The sequence below is a fragment of the Bactrocera neohumeralis genome, chromosome 6, assembly GCF_024586455.1.
Source record: "Bactrocera neohumeralis isolate Rockhampton chromosome 6, APGP_CSIRO_Bneo_wtdbg2-racon-allhic-juicebox.fasta_v2, whole genome shotgun sequence".
In the NCBI taxonomy this organism is placed as follows: domain Eukaryota; kingdom Metazoa; phylum Arthropoda; class Insecta; order Diptera; family Tephritidae; genus Bactrocera; species Bactrocera neohumeralis.
In genome coordinates this window covers 67906966-67920416 of record NC_065923.1, presented here as the reverse complement: position 1 = coordinate 67920416, position 13451 = coordinate 67906966, and the positions used below count along the sequence as shown (strand labels likewise).

The 13451-nt window shown below is 34.1% G+C and overlaps 2 protein-coding genes across 4 annotated transcripts in view; one reads left to right on the top strand and one right to left on the bottom strand.

Moving 5' to 3' along the window:
- LOC126762498 (serine-rich adhesin for platelets) overlaps positions 1 to 13451 on the top strand; it is a 234692-nt gene that overhangs the window by 123439 nt on the left and 97802 nt on the right. The window lies entirely within an intron of this gene.
- LOC126762507 (CD151 antigen) overlaps positions 1 to 13451 on the bottom strand; it is a 56206-nt gene that overhangs the window by 32778 nt on the left and 9977 nt on the right. The window contains exon 2 of one of the 3 annotated variants that reach the window (XM_050479299.1): positions 7831 to 7956. The exons of 1 other annotated variant lie outside the window; for it this stretch is intronic. The gene's annotated coding sequence lies outside the window, so the exon portion shown is untranslated. Of the gene's footprint in view, positions 1 to 7660; positions 7776 to 7830; positions 7957 to 13451 lie in introns of those variants that run through there. One more of the 3 variants, XM_050479300.1, reaches the window with a different exon arrangement.

Below are 13451 nucleotides of genomic sequence, written 5' to 3'. Positions count from 1 at the left end.
TTTAGTTTAAGCATGTGTGTGTATTTAACTAACATTATTTTACCAATCGAATGAGTGGCAATAAACATTTTTTAATGCAATCAACTGTAAAGTGGGCAAAAAATCAAAAGTTGCTAACCAAAAGCACATATTCTCAAACGCGAGCCATTATGCTTACACACAAACATATTTACAACCATAAAATTGTATTAAAACTGTATGTGTGCAGATACATATGTTTGTATTTGTGAAAATTGTAGTTACACTTGTCTCATTACCGTTACTGCTTTGGTCATTGGACGTGCTTTGATTCAAGGTTAAGGTTGCATTGCCTGTTGCTGTTCGGCTGTTGGCATATAAAAGCAGAAACTTGCCACCGAAGAGTACGTCACGATCGCACAGAAATAAATAAAGAAAAAAGTCATACACCAATCAGCTGTGCATAATATCGATGTAACTTTAAGTATTGGCAGTAACATCTATTGCAGCTAAATCGCTGTTTATAGCTTAATGGTATAGTATATACAATGCTTATATTTATTTATGTTTGAATAAAACTTTTCAAGCATATGAAATGCACGCAGTAAGTTCTCTGTGCTCATAAAAACTGTTTAATTAACATTTGTATAAAAAAAATTTCAAAAAATATTTGCTAATAATTTTTATAAATTTCGCTTTCAATTATTTTTTCATCAAGTCACACGCTCTTTATTATTTATTACTAGCAGAAAATATAATATATTATATGTTCCAAGCCGCGTGAGAAATCATTACCACGCAAAATTTCTAAATAATTAATCATACGCCCAGTTGTCCCGTGACTCAACTCATATGCTTAGACACATGTTGCAGCAACATGTGCGCTTAACCATATGCTTAGTAAACAAACTAAATAAAGAGCATATTTATGAGTAAAAGTGATGTTTGTAAGTTTTTATGCAACTAATTGTCGCCTATGCAATAAGTTTAAAGAGATTTTGTTGAATTTCTTAGACAAATACTTATTTAATTTCAATAGTTTAACATTATTTCTAGATATTAGCAACTGAAAAAAGGCAAAGTACTATTTGATTTGAAATAAAATGGAAATATCTCCAGAAAAATTTAGTAATGAAACTTTTTTCAAAAACTGCTAGGTGTTGTTAGCACATAATCAGCATATAATCAATAATTAAGCATTATCTTATCTTAACAAAAATGTTTCAAACTTAAGTAATTTTAATAATAATATAGTTAAGCAATAAAAATTAATTTAAATATTACTAATTAATGTGAATTTTACAGATTCTTAGGCATCTTCTTCTTAATTGGCGTAGACACCGCTTACGCGATTATAGCCGAGTTAACAACAGCGCGCCAGTCGTTTCTTCTTTTCGCTATGTGGCGCCAATTGGATATTCCAAGCGAAGCCAGGTCCTTCTCCACTTGGTCCTTCCAACGGAGTGGAGGTCTTCCTCTTCCTCTGTTTCCCCCGGCGGGGGCATCACTTCAAAAAATTATGAGGCTGCGGTTTATCAGTAGTCAGTTGAACTCTTTTTATATTTTTTTCTAAAAAAAATTGAATACAGAAGTTCTAACAGTGCTACCAGTGGCCTATAACTTATTTCATTGAAAATGCTACTCGTATCTGGCGTATTAGACTTTGGAAAGTCTAAAAAAATTCCGGTAATGACGACTGGTAATAGATACCACAATATCACGACGATGGCGGTGACTGACTGTTTCGTCCCTGTTGCAGTTAAGAGTTATCTAGCTAAGGTTTAACTTTAAGCTTGGTCTAGTTGCAATAGCTGTCATTAACAAAGAAGTGAAGAGAAAGAGCGGCCAAAAGTGCAGCTGCCAATACTGTATTGTCTATTTCGAAAATCAGTGAGCCAGCTTGGAAAGCATGGTACGCGTAAAGCTTTCCAACTACCATAATGCCATGAAACGTATTATTACTGGCAACGTACCTTTATATTGGATATATGCTTACGACCCGGAAACAGACGATCAATCGGCCGAATATCGTGGCAACGGTGAGCCGAAAACGAAAAAACCACGTCAAATTTTGGCAAATATTATTTTATGCACTTTCGGAGATATGACGATATTTATGGTCACCCTATGTACCGAGCTATTGTGCTTTTTGTTAGCAGATCATTTTTCCTGTGCGTTCGGCGAATATTGGAGAATAACTTTTGATATTCAACTATTTCAAGTCTTTGCCCTTTAATATATGAATATGCCATATATATAGTCACCTAAAATGCAAAACAACGCAACATCAAACAATTTAAAAAATTTTTTTTAATTGCATACGATTTACTTCATTATATTACATATGTATTAGGTCTACAACTTTGCTTCCGCCGTTTTCCAATAGATGTCTCTAGGGTCAAGCACTGGTCGATTAAATCGATTAAATCGTTTTATATCGATCTTGGACATTTGTGTCAACACTAACCCAACAAAATATTTGTAGAGATCTGTTTGCATCCCAAACTTATTCTCAACTGAAAATGTTAATTTTTGAGCCGAATTCTCGACATTTGCGGGAAATTTTGCTTTTCTTTTTTAATTCCAAAAAAAGTGCGGCTGAGGCTCATCGAATGCTTTCAGAGACGTACGGTGAGGCTGTCCTAAGCGAAAGAACATGTCGCGAATGGTTTCAACGTTTTAAGAATGGTGATTATGAAATCGAAGACCGGCATGGTGGTGGAAGGGAGAAGATTTTCGAAGATGCTGAATTGGAAGCATTACTCGACCAAGATGCGACCCAAGAAGAATTGGCCAGATCGTTGTAAGTGACACAGCAAGCCGTATCAAAACGCCTCAAAGCCATAGGGATGATTCAGAAACAAGGAAACTGGGTTCCTTACGACTTGAAACCAAGAGATGTCGAACGACGCTTCTCTGCATGTGAACAGCCGCTTCAAAGGCACAACCGAAAAGGATTTTTACAACGCATTGTAACTGGCGGCAAAAAATGGCTCCACTACGATAATCCTAAGCGAAGAAAGTCATGGGGAAAGCCTGGACATGCCTCCACGTCGACGGCAAAACCGAACATTCACGGCGCTAAGGTCATGCTCTGCATTTGGTGGGACCAGCTGGGGGTGATATATTATGAGTTCACAGGAGATCGATACCGAACGCAATTGATGCGTTTGAGCCGAGCACTAAAAGAAAAACGGCCACAGTACGAGGAAAGGCACGATAAAGTCATTCTCCAGCATGACAATGCTCGGCCTCACGTCGCAAAGGTGGTAAAAAATATTTGGAGACGCTGAAATGAGAGATCTTACCCCACCCGCCGTATTCTCCAGACGTTGCTCCATCTGACTACCACTTGTTCCGATCGATGGCACACGGTCTAGCTAAGGAGCACCTCAGTTCTTATGAAGAAGTCAAAAATTGGATTGATACTTGGATCGACTCGAAAGATGAGGAGTTCTTTCGTCACGGAATACGCATGCTGCCAGAAAGATGGTCAAAAGTAGTAGCTAGCGACGGCCAATATTTTGAATAACATTTTTGTAACCGTTTTTATACAAATACAAAATTTACAAAAAAAAACGGCGGAAGCAAAGTTGTAGACCAATATATGTAGTATAAAATGTTCAGCTGCCACTTTCATATATAACCAATATATAACCATTTTATAACCAAAACTCAAGTTTTGTTTCAATATGAGTGCTTTCTATTATACCTTTTTTCTTCGCCTGTAAAATTATGAAGATTGATTTTACGTTATTTGGCATTTAAGGTGAATGAAGTATATATGTATTTATAGTATTTATGCTTAGTGCAAATTTTACTGTCTATATGCATTCATGGTTTTTAATTTGAATAATAAAATTTTACTTTCAAACTAATAACAAAACTGCCCTTCAATTAAAAACAGTTTTTGTTGTTATTTTTATGTACATATACATATATTTTTAATTGATCGGTCACTTTCCGTGCATTTTTATTGTAATTTGTTCCTGTCAATCACATGTTTATTACATTCGTTTGGCCTGTTCAGGCGCAATTGTAGTATGCTGAAGTTCAAGATCAATGGCTTTAGCTGATAAATCATTTGTTTATACATTGCAATTTAAATTCAATCATGTCACTTTTTCTATTTCTTTGTTTTGCAGGCTATAGAACTAACTATAGAAATTTTTTAGCAACATATTTTTGAGAAAATGTTAATGTTAATGTTAATGTTAATGTTAATGTTAATGTTAATGTTAATGTTAATGTTAATGTTAATGTTAATGTTAATGTTAATGTTAATGTTAATGTTAATGTTAATGTTAATTCCAAAATACCACAGTCTAGAAATTTTAAAAAAATTTAGACATTTTTCTCGTAAAATTCGATAATTTAAATATTCAAAAATGTCTGCTTAGAAGGATTTTACAAAACTCCAAATATTTCTGAAGTTATAGCCGTTTTAGTGTCGTGTCAGCTGGACTTATAGTAAATGCTTTAAGGGGTTACGCGGAGCATCTTTTTGCCGAGGGGTCACCGGAAGTATCCGAGTTTAAAATATTTTTTTTCAAAAATTTCAGAATTTTTTGTTAATAGTGTATGTTTGTAACTAAAAATATATAATTTTTTATATGAAAAAAAAAAAATTGAAAAAAGGCTTTTTTTACCCGGGGAAACCCATGTAACAGCTTAACGTAAAACTTAATTCAAAGAAATGGTCAAAGATGCAAGAATGTAATAGAAATATTGTTGCAAAATGTGTTCGTTTTTTGATGACTTTATACAAGTTCAAATACAAAATATAACAGAGCTAGGCTGAGCCTATAGCGAAATGACGTCAAAAGCAACAATCAAAGCATACCTGTAAGTCAGCTAAAACAATTATGCTTCAACCCTTTTTGCTTTCATGCCGCTAAGCTTTTCTTAACAAAAAATCCAGTAGGTCCGAAACAAATTTAATAGTTTTGTAATAATCGAAAATCCCCTGCGGCTTTATACTCGTATCTACAATGAAAGGGCACAATAAAAAATCAATTACATGGCACTGGTGCTGGGCACACGCGTCGCTGAAACGTCAGTATCTAGTTCAATAGTGCCCAGTCATGGGGTTTCAAATCTTTTGTACGTCATTTAGGCACTATTTGTTAAAAATTTCACGCTGATTATGTAATTACAGTGAAAATTATAAGCATTTCTTACACTTTTTGTTCGTTTTTTGAGCGGGTTTAAGAATAGATTCCTGGAAAAATTATTTGCAAAATATTTGTTTTTGGTAATTTATGATTTACAGCGTTTATGGAAGAAAGAATTTTTTATTTCTCTTTCATTTTTTAATTACAGTATTCGTCGTTTGTAAACGTATCAAACAATATATGTTGTTTTTCCATGAAGCGGTGAACTACAGAAAATTTGCAATATATAAAATATTTATACGTAGTTTATACTGGAAGAATCTGGAAACTCACAACTTTATTGTTTTGACATACTTGCGCTATTTATGTTATTTACAGTAACTTAAAATATTCATCTCGGCCCTGAAACTTTTACAACTTTCGTCGTAGATTAAGTCATCAACAGTGCATCGATGAACTTAACTCAACTTTACAGTAACTTAAAGTATACATCTCGGGCCTAAAATTTAATTAAATTTTTTGCGCAATTATTTCAATTTTTGACCTAGATTAACTCATAAACAGTGCATCGATGAACTTAATTCAATTCTTGGTGATGAAGCTCGATCAAGGACCAGTGTTTATCGATGACAAGGTGAATTTAGTTGAGGTCGTAGATCACTTCATGACGAATTTCGTGAAGGTCGTCCAAAATCAGTTGTTGTTCCAGAAACTATTGATGCTGTGCTCAAACTGATATAACTATGGGAATCAGTGGTACAAGCTTATATCCAATATTATCTGAACATTTGACTCTAAAAAATTTACAGTCAATCCAATCGCTCAAAAAAACTTTTGTCGATTGATCGAGAGAAATATTAGCAAAATACGATAGCGGTGTTTCGAAACACATCTATGACAACTTGATAGATGACTAATTCTAGACTTATGCGTATGAATCCAAAAATAAACACTTGTCGACTACATGGAGGTTTCCAGACGAACCGAATCCAACAAAAGTAGTTCGCTCAAGTAGTACTGCCAAGCAAATGGTTGCTTATTTTTGGAAGAACTGAACATATTGCAACCATATCACTAGAACAACACAGAACAGTAAATTCTGATTACATTTTATTCTGATACATGTACATTTGTTTGCGAGTTGTCTTTCAAGAAATCAGCAAAACCAACCACCGAAGAGTGATCACTCTTGACCACGACAAAGCTAGCTCTCACACTTCGACTGAAGCAACTCCTTTTTTAGCACTCAAAACATCGATTTAATGAGTCGTCCTCCATAAAGTCCAGACTTGGCATCGAATTACTTCTTTTTATTCCCGTACATAAAAAATAAACTAAGAGGTCAACGTTTTTGAGACCTGAATAGGCGGTTGATGCGTTCAGAAAGCTTGTTTTGAAGACAACTCAATCAGAGTGGCAAAAACTTTTCGAAAAGTTCTTGAAGAATATTTTGAAAAACCATAAATCGATTTTTGATGAAAATAAACAAATTTGTTTTTGTTCTCTAATCCCGAAATATAAAAGGCAACCTTCGTATGAAAAGTAAAAAACCGAACTCAATTAAGCAAAACTGTTAAAAAAACGTTATCTTAGGCTCCGCCGACGCTATAATACCTTTCCAAAAACAAAAAGATTCGCTATATTATACAGCTTATAGATCAGGCCACCATTGTCTTAGATAACATCAAAAACCCATGTCAAATTTTGTGAAGATATCTTGTCAAATAAAAAATCTTTCGATATACGCACTTGATTTCGATCGTTCAGTTTATATGGCAGCAATATGCTATAGTGTTCCGATATTGGCGATTCCGACAAATGAGCAGCTTCATGAGAAGAAAAGAACGTGTGCAAAATTTCAGATCGATATCTCAAAAACAGAGGGAATATTTCGCGTATATTCAGACAGGCAAACGAACAGTTGGCGATGACTTAATCGGTTCAGCTCGTCACGCTAATCACAATATGGATTTATGGTAGATATGTAGTATATTTTAAAAGATATCCGACGTTTCCGGTAAATTTTATATACCCTGTTCGGGTATAAAAATATTACGTTCGAATAACGAATCTCTTAAAACCTATTACTATCAAAATTCTTGCCTTGTCAGCAATTTTATTCTAACTAGAACTTGTATACATTTCAAACTTCATTAATTTACTACCAAATCTCTCATCCCACGCTCTTTCTTTAATCAACAAATGCTATTTATTTTACCCTCCTACTTCAGACAGCACTCGCTAACCTCCAATAAATACATAACCTCAAAATCGCCACTTTTTTACGTAGACAGCTTATAGACAAGTTGAAAATCGCAATTCTATGAAAATATTTCATTTAAATTTTCAATTAAACGCACTTAGAAGCACTTTACGCACAATATGTTCCTCGTGAAATGCCACTTACTGCCTTGTTTACCGACTCACTTACCTCGCCACGAAATGTTTACACATTGAAACAAGTGGGAAGGCTGTTTATACGGAAAGTTAACTACAATAAGCAATTGTGCAATACTTAAAAAAATTACGATATACAACAATTCCTCGAAATTGTAATGAAGTAAAAGCAAATATTACTGAAAACTCACCAATGGCTTTGGAATCTCGGTTTTTTACACAAAATATAATTTTTTGTTTTTCTATTTTAAAAAGTTAAACATTGAGTAAGACGCACAATAAACACACGCACACTTGAGACACGACGAAAGGCGACAATGTGAATAGGTACGAGTACGAGTACGGGCGAAATGTCACTCACCTTGTAGTCGTTGAGCACAAACGAAGTTTTCGTTAGGCGACCAATTTTGGCGGCTTTTTATAACAACAATTGCAAGCTGCTGCGATATACTGATTTGTTGTGGAAACAACAACAATGCCAAGGATGCTGGAAAGTGAAATAAAAGAGGAGGAAAATAGATTAAAGATATTTGTTTAATTTTCTTAAGAATACATAGTTGCATTTGGGGAAAATTGTGTAGGGTATACTAAATTATAAAAATAAATAAATGTATTATAAATATGTAGATAGTAATATATTATAAAATATATATGTGACCTGGTCTACGAAAAGGGAGCTAACGTGCAAAAACTAGTTTTCTGGGAAAAGCTGTTAAAAATAATCGTCAGTTTCTCGTTATCTCATTAATTGTTCTCCTTTTTTTTGACACCTAAGCCCCTTTCCGTAGACCAGGTCACATATATTCAATGTTTCCATTTGATAGCTGTCTGATCATTAGTTGTGAATTATATCATTTTGAGTGAAGCAACCTTTGTTAATGTGAAGAAATGGATCAAAAGGAATATTGCGTGTTGACAAAATATTGCTTTTTGAAGGGAACAAATACCGTTGAAGCCAAGGTTTTGAATTCATCCACATTGTTTGGACTCTGCACCAAGCAAATCTACTGTTGACTAGTGGTTTGCTCAGTTTGAACGAGACGAAATGAGCATGGAGGTTGAAGAAGCAATGGACGCCTTTTGGAGGGCCGTAAAGTGAAATTGCCTGCTATGGCAATCTAAAGATCAAACATTATATCATTCATGAATATTTGGGTATGAGAAAGCTCTGTGCAAAGTGGGTGCCGCGCGAACTCATTTTTGACCAATAACAACGACGGGTTGTAACAGGTTAAACTCCTACTTGTCCAGAATAGACCGTGACATACCAAATGTATGTCCTACATGCAACGAGTCTCCGCATGATACCCTACTCATCTAACACCCACCTCCCTCTGGTCCGACCCCGTCGAAACAGCACGTTTCTTGGGCCTTCCGTTAGATGACGTCGACGACAACACAAGTGACCCTTACCATCCTAACGGGGATTAGATATTCCGTTAAAACAACAACGGGTTGATGACTCGGAGCCACTGCTCGGAGATAATCAAGTGTAATAAAGCCGGTTTTTTGCATCGATATGTGACAATGGATGAAACATGGCTCCATCATTATAATCCAAAGTCCAATCAACAGTCAGCTGAGTGGACTGCACACGATAAACTCGCTCGAAAGCGTGGAAAAACGCAAAAGTCGGCTGGAAAGATTATGGTGTCTGTATTTTATGATGCGCAAGAAGGTGCTGTTTTACCAAGAGAATGCAACGTGTCCATAGTCAGTGAAAACGATGGCCAAAGTCCATGAATTAGGCTTCGAATTGCATCCGTATTCCCCAGATCTGGCACCCAGTGACTACTTTTTGTTTTCCGATCTCAAGAGAATGCACTCTGTGGAGAAATTTTCGTCGAATGACGAGATGATCGTCGAAACTAAGGCCTATTTTAAGGCAAAGGATAAATCGTAGCACAAAAATGTTATCGAAAATTTAGAGGATCACTATAATAAGCGTATCAGCCTTGAAGGAAACTATGTTGAATATAAATAACGGTTTTTAACAAAAAGATGTGTTCTACTATGATAGACCGTTAAATACAAGTACATTAGCGGTATATTCAGTGAATGAGAGTAGGGAGAAGATCAGGGACAATTCCTCCCGGGCCGAAGTTCTCAGGGAGGTCTGGTGCTCAACAATATTTTTTGCAGGCTTTTTTATGGTATATGGTACAGGAACCATCCACGATCTTCGGTTTTCTCTCAACAGCCTTGGGTATGTTAGTCAATTATTTCTAGCCTCAGCTTAACAGATTAAGTTAATCAATAATCAAATTCAATTTTGTCGATATTTTTATTTTTAAATCATTCCAATGGAAGTAACTAAGTATGAATATTTATCATTAGGTACATGTCTACGTTTAATAAAGACCATCGTATAGTTCAAGTCCTCATATAAGCGCTATAAACTAGTTAAAAATTCATGACACATTTGCTGCAAAGGTTGCCAAAAGCTGTATGGGTTCAGATTAATAAAAAATGAGACATTTTTATTAGAAAATTATTATTATGAAATGAGACATTTTTATTAGAAAAATCTTGAAGATTATTATTAGAAATATTTTATTTTCATATACCAGATATAATTAGTTGGAAATTCCATAAGACAGCAGTTCAGGAGTTTCGTGATGTCCTTAACATGCAAATTTAAGAAATAGTTTCAAATAGACCTTGAAGATATTCGCCACTTTATAACACTTCAAAAATGGTGTCAAATAAAGCTTGTGATATTTGTTATTTTATATATATAAATATATTCAAGCAAGTGCAGTGAAGATCAATTTTTGTATATTTTAATACCTTTTGTTTGAATAGTTCTAGAACAAGTTCTTTAGAAAAGATGGTCCCACTATATGTAAAATATCGTTTCGAAAAGAAATGTTCTTGTATTCTAAGAACCATGTAAGAGTTTTGAAAAGTATCCTAACTAAATGAACTTATTTTATCTAGAATACTAGTTTTCTAAAGACGATTGAGTAGTCCGCTGGATGAAAACGCTATAAATATGCTTAAAATTGTTCCATATTGTTGACAGTTTGTCCGGTCGGAAGGAATTCGAAGTGCACCGAACCTCGCTAATCGAAGAAAACAGTCAACATAACCTTGATTTTGGACCTGCTTTGATGTAGTTTTTGCCACAATATTTGGCCGATTGATCGTCTGTTTCCGGGTCGTAAGCATAGATCCAAGACTTATCGCCAGTAAAAATACACGTTTTATGACATTCTGGTAGTCGGAAAGCATTGTTTCACAGAAGATAACGCGACGCAGTTTTTCGAAAAAATTTAGTGATTTTTTTCCCACATTATGTGCTGTATGGAAATTCGATTTGACCAACCAATAGTCATTCGGTATCTGCAAATCTGTATTCTTTCGGTATTTCTTTAGCATTACTATGTATGTATTGCCTGTCCAGCTATTGAAGCAGTACAAAGAACACCCTCAAACCATTTTTTTTAACTATCATATAATGGAGCTTTGAAATCTTTACACATTTATTTTAATTTAAATGTAGCCAAATACTTGGTTTCTTTCATTTTTATAAAAAATGTTATTGGACCACCTTAAATGCATTCCACGCCACTTATTTCGTTGTTAAGTAGAGTCTTGAGCCAGCTTTGAATTACCTGCCATACTTCAAATAAAACTAAATATTTTTTTTACTTATTATAAGCCATTTTTTTAATTGAAACTTATCTTTTACATTAATCAGTATATTTTTATAAATGTGATATTACAATTATTTGACATACGACGCTTAAACATAACACACTTATTCATAATATCTTCTTTCTCTTATTTTGCTTTCGATCTTTTGCTTAGCCCAGCAGTACGTTGCTAGAATAATGCAAATAAGCAAAACACCAAAAAATAAAAGAAAATGCAAGAATGTCATATTTATGATAATTGATATTATATGTATATATTTTTTAAATTTTTTTTTTTTGAGTTTTTAAAAGCACTTAATGACGCCTAAATTAAATGTAATAAGCAGCCAACAACGCGAAGGCAATGTAATACAAAATATGCAGAATTAATGCAAAGGCGACAAAATTACAGCAATACCAATTGTAAGCAAGTATTACAGGATAATTTGAAATAAGACAAAATGCAGAAAAAAACAAAAACAACTATAATACCATTCACAAGTATAAAAGATTTTCATACATTTTCATACAAGAGCTTTATTTTGATCGGTCAGTTTGTATGACAGCTATAAGCTATAGTAGTCTGATCAGAACGATTTTTTCGTAGATCATAGAACTATCTTTGCCAATAATACATGCAAAATTTCTTGACGATGTATTGCCAAATAAAAAAGTTTTTCTTACTGAAAACTTATTTTGATCGGTTAGTTTGTATGGTAGCTATATGCTATAGTTGTTCAATCTGAACGATTTCTTTGAAGATTATACCCTTGCTTTAGAAAGTAACTCATGCGAAATTTCGTGAAGATAACTCATAAAATGAAAAAGTTTTCCATACAAGGATTTGATTTCGAATGGCCAATTTGTATGACAGCTATATGCTACAGTGGTACAATTTGAATAATTTGTTTGGAGATCAGAGCACTATTTTTCTTAATAATACGTGCAAAATTTCTCGAAGATAGCTTGTCAAATAAAAAAGTTTTCCGTACTGAAACTTAATTTTGAATGGTCAGTTTGTATGGCAGCTATATGTTCTAGTATTCCGATCCGTATGATTTCTTCGAGGATTATACCTTTGCTTTAGACAATAGTGCATGCTAAATTACGTGAAGATATCTTTACAACTAAACAAGTTTTCTATACAAAGACTAGAATTCGAATGGCCAATTTGTATGACAGCTATATGCTACAGTGGTTCGATTTGAACAATTTGTTCGGAGATCATAACGCTGTCTTGATCAATACTCTGTGCAAAATTTTGTGAAGATTTCTTGTTAAATAAAAAAAAATTCCCTACAAACGCTTAATTTTGATCGACCAGTTTGTATGACAGCTATATGCCATAGTGGTTCGATATAGGCGATTCAGACAAAAGAGCAGGTTCCTGAGTAGAAAGAAACATGTGCAAAATTTGAGATCGACAACTCAAAAACTGTGATACTAATTCATATAAAACATATATGATATGCCTATGGACATACAGACGAATTGACTAAATCGACTCAACTCGACTCCGTTGTTTCCTTCTGGCTATTACAAACTGCTTGACAAACTGAATATACCCCGTTCAAGTTATAATAATAAAGTATAATGTTTAGTATAAAGCAAAAGTGTAAACCCAAAGTCGGCTCGTTATTTCAACTTTTCGCTGATTAATCGCCGTATTCCTTTTTTTTTTGTTTTTACTTTACTGCTTTTGCCTATGATTTTCCGTTTTTTTGGTATTTTATTTCGTTATTTTTTTATGCTGCTTCTTGCACTACTCTTGCTGCTTGTTCTTAGTATTTTGCAATACTGCTTTAAAAAGTTGTTATTATTATTTTTTTCCTCTCCTTTTTCCCTTCTTCTTTCATATGCTTGTACTCATATGTTTCGAGGCGTTTGGCTTTTGTTTGTTTTGCGTTCAATTTTATACTTCAACTACAAATTTACAGTTGCGGCTGGCTGACTGGCCGACTGGTTGGCTGTCAGGAGGCTCGTTTGACGCTTAACGGTTTCGATTGCAGAACAAGTTTTCGAACTGGCGATTTTCCATACATTTTTTTTTGTAATTTTTTGCCTTTACTACAATGCAAAATACATTTTTTTAATATTTCGATTTTTTTTTGCTGTTGGCCACTTATAACTGCATTTTTTCTTGATTTTGTAGTTTAACTGTTAATTTTAGTTTTACTTATTTTGCTGCTTAATGACAACAAGCTGCACTAACGAGTTTTGTAGGTATGAAAACAATTTGCGGTAGCTGCTTTTGTTTTGCAGAAAAATGTCATAAAACAATATTATAGTTTTTTGTTTTTTTGTTGGTTTTTTTCATTATAAGAAATCATTTCAATATTTGCTG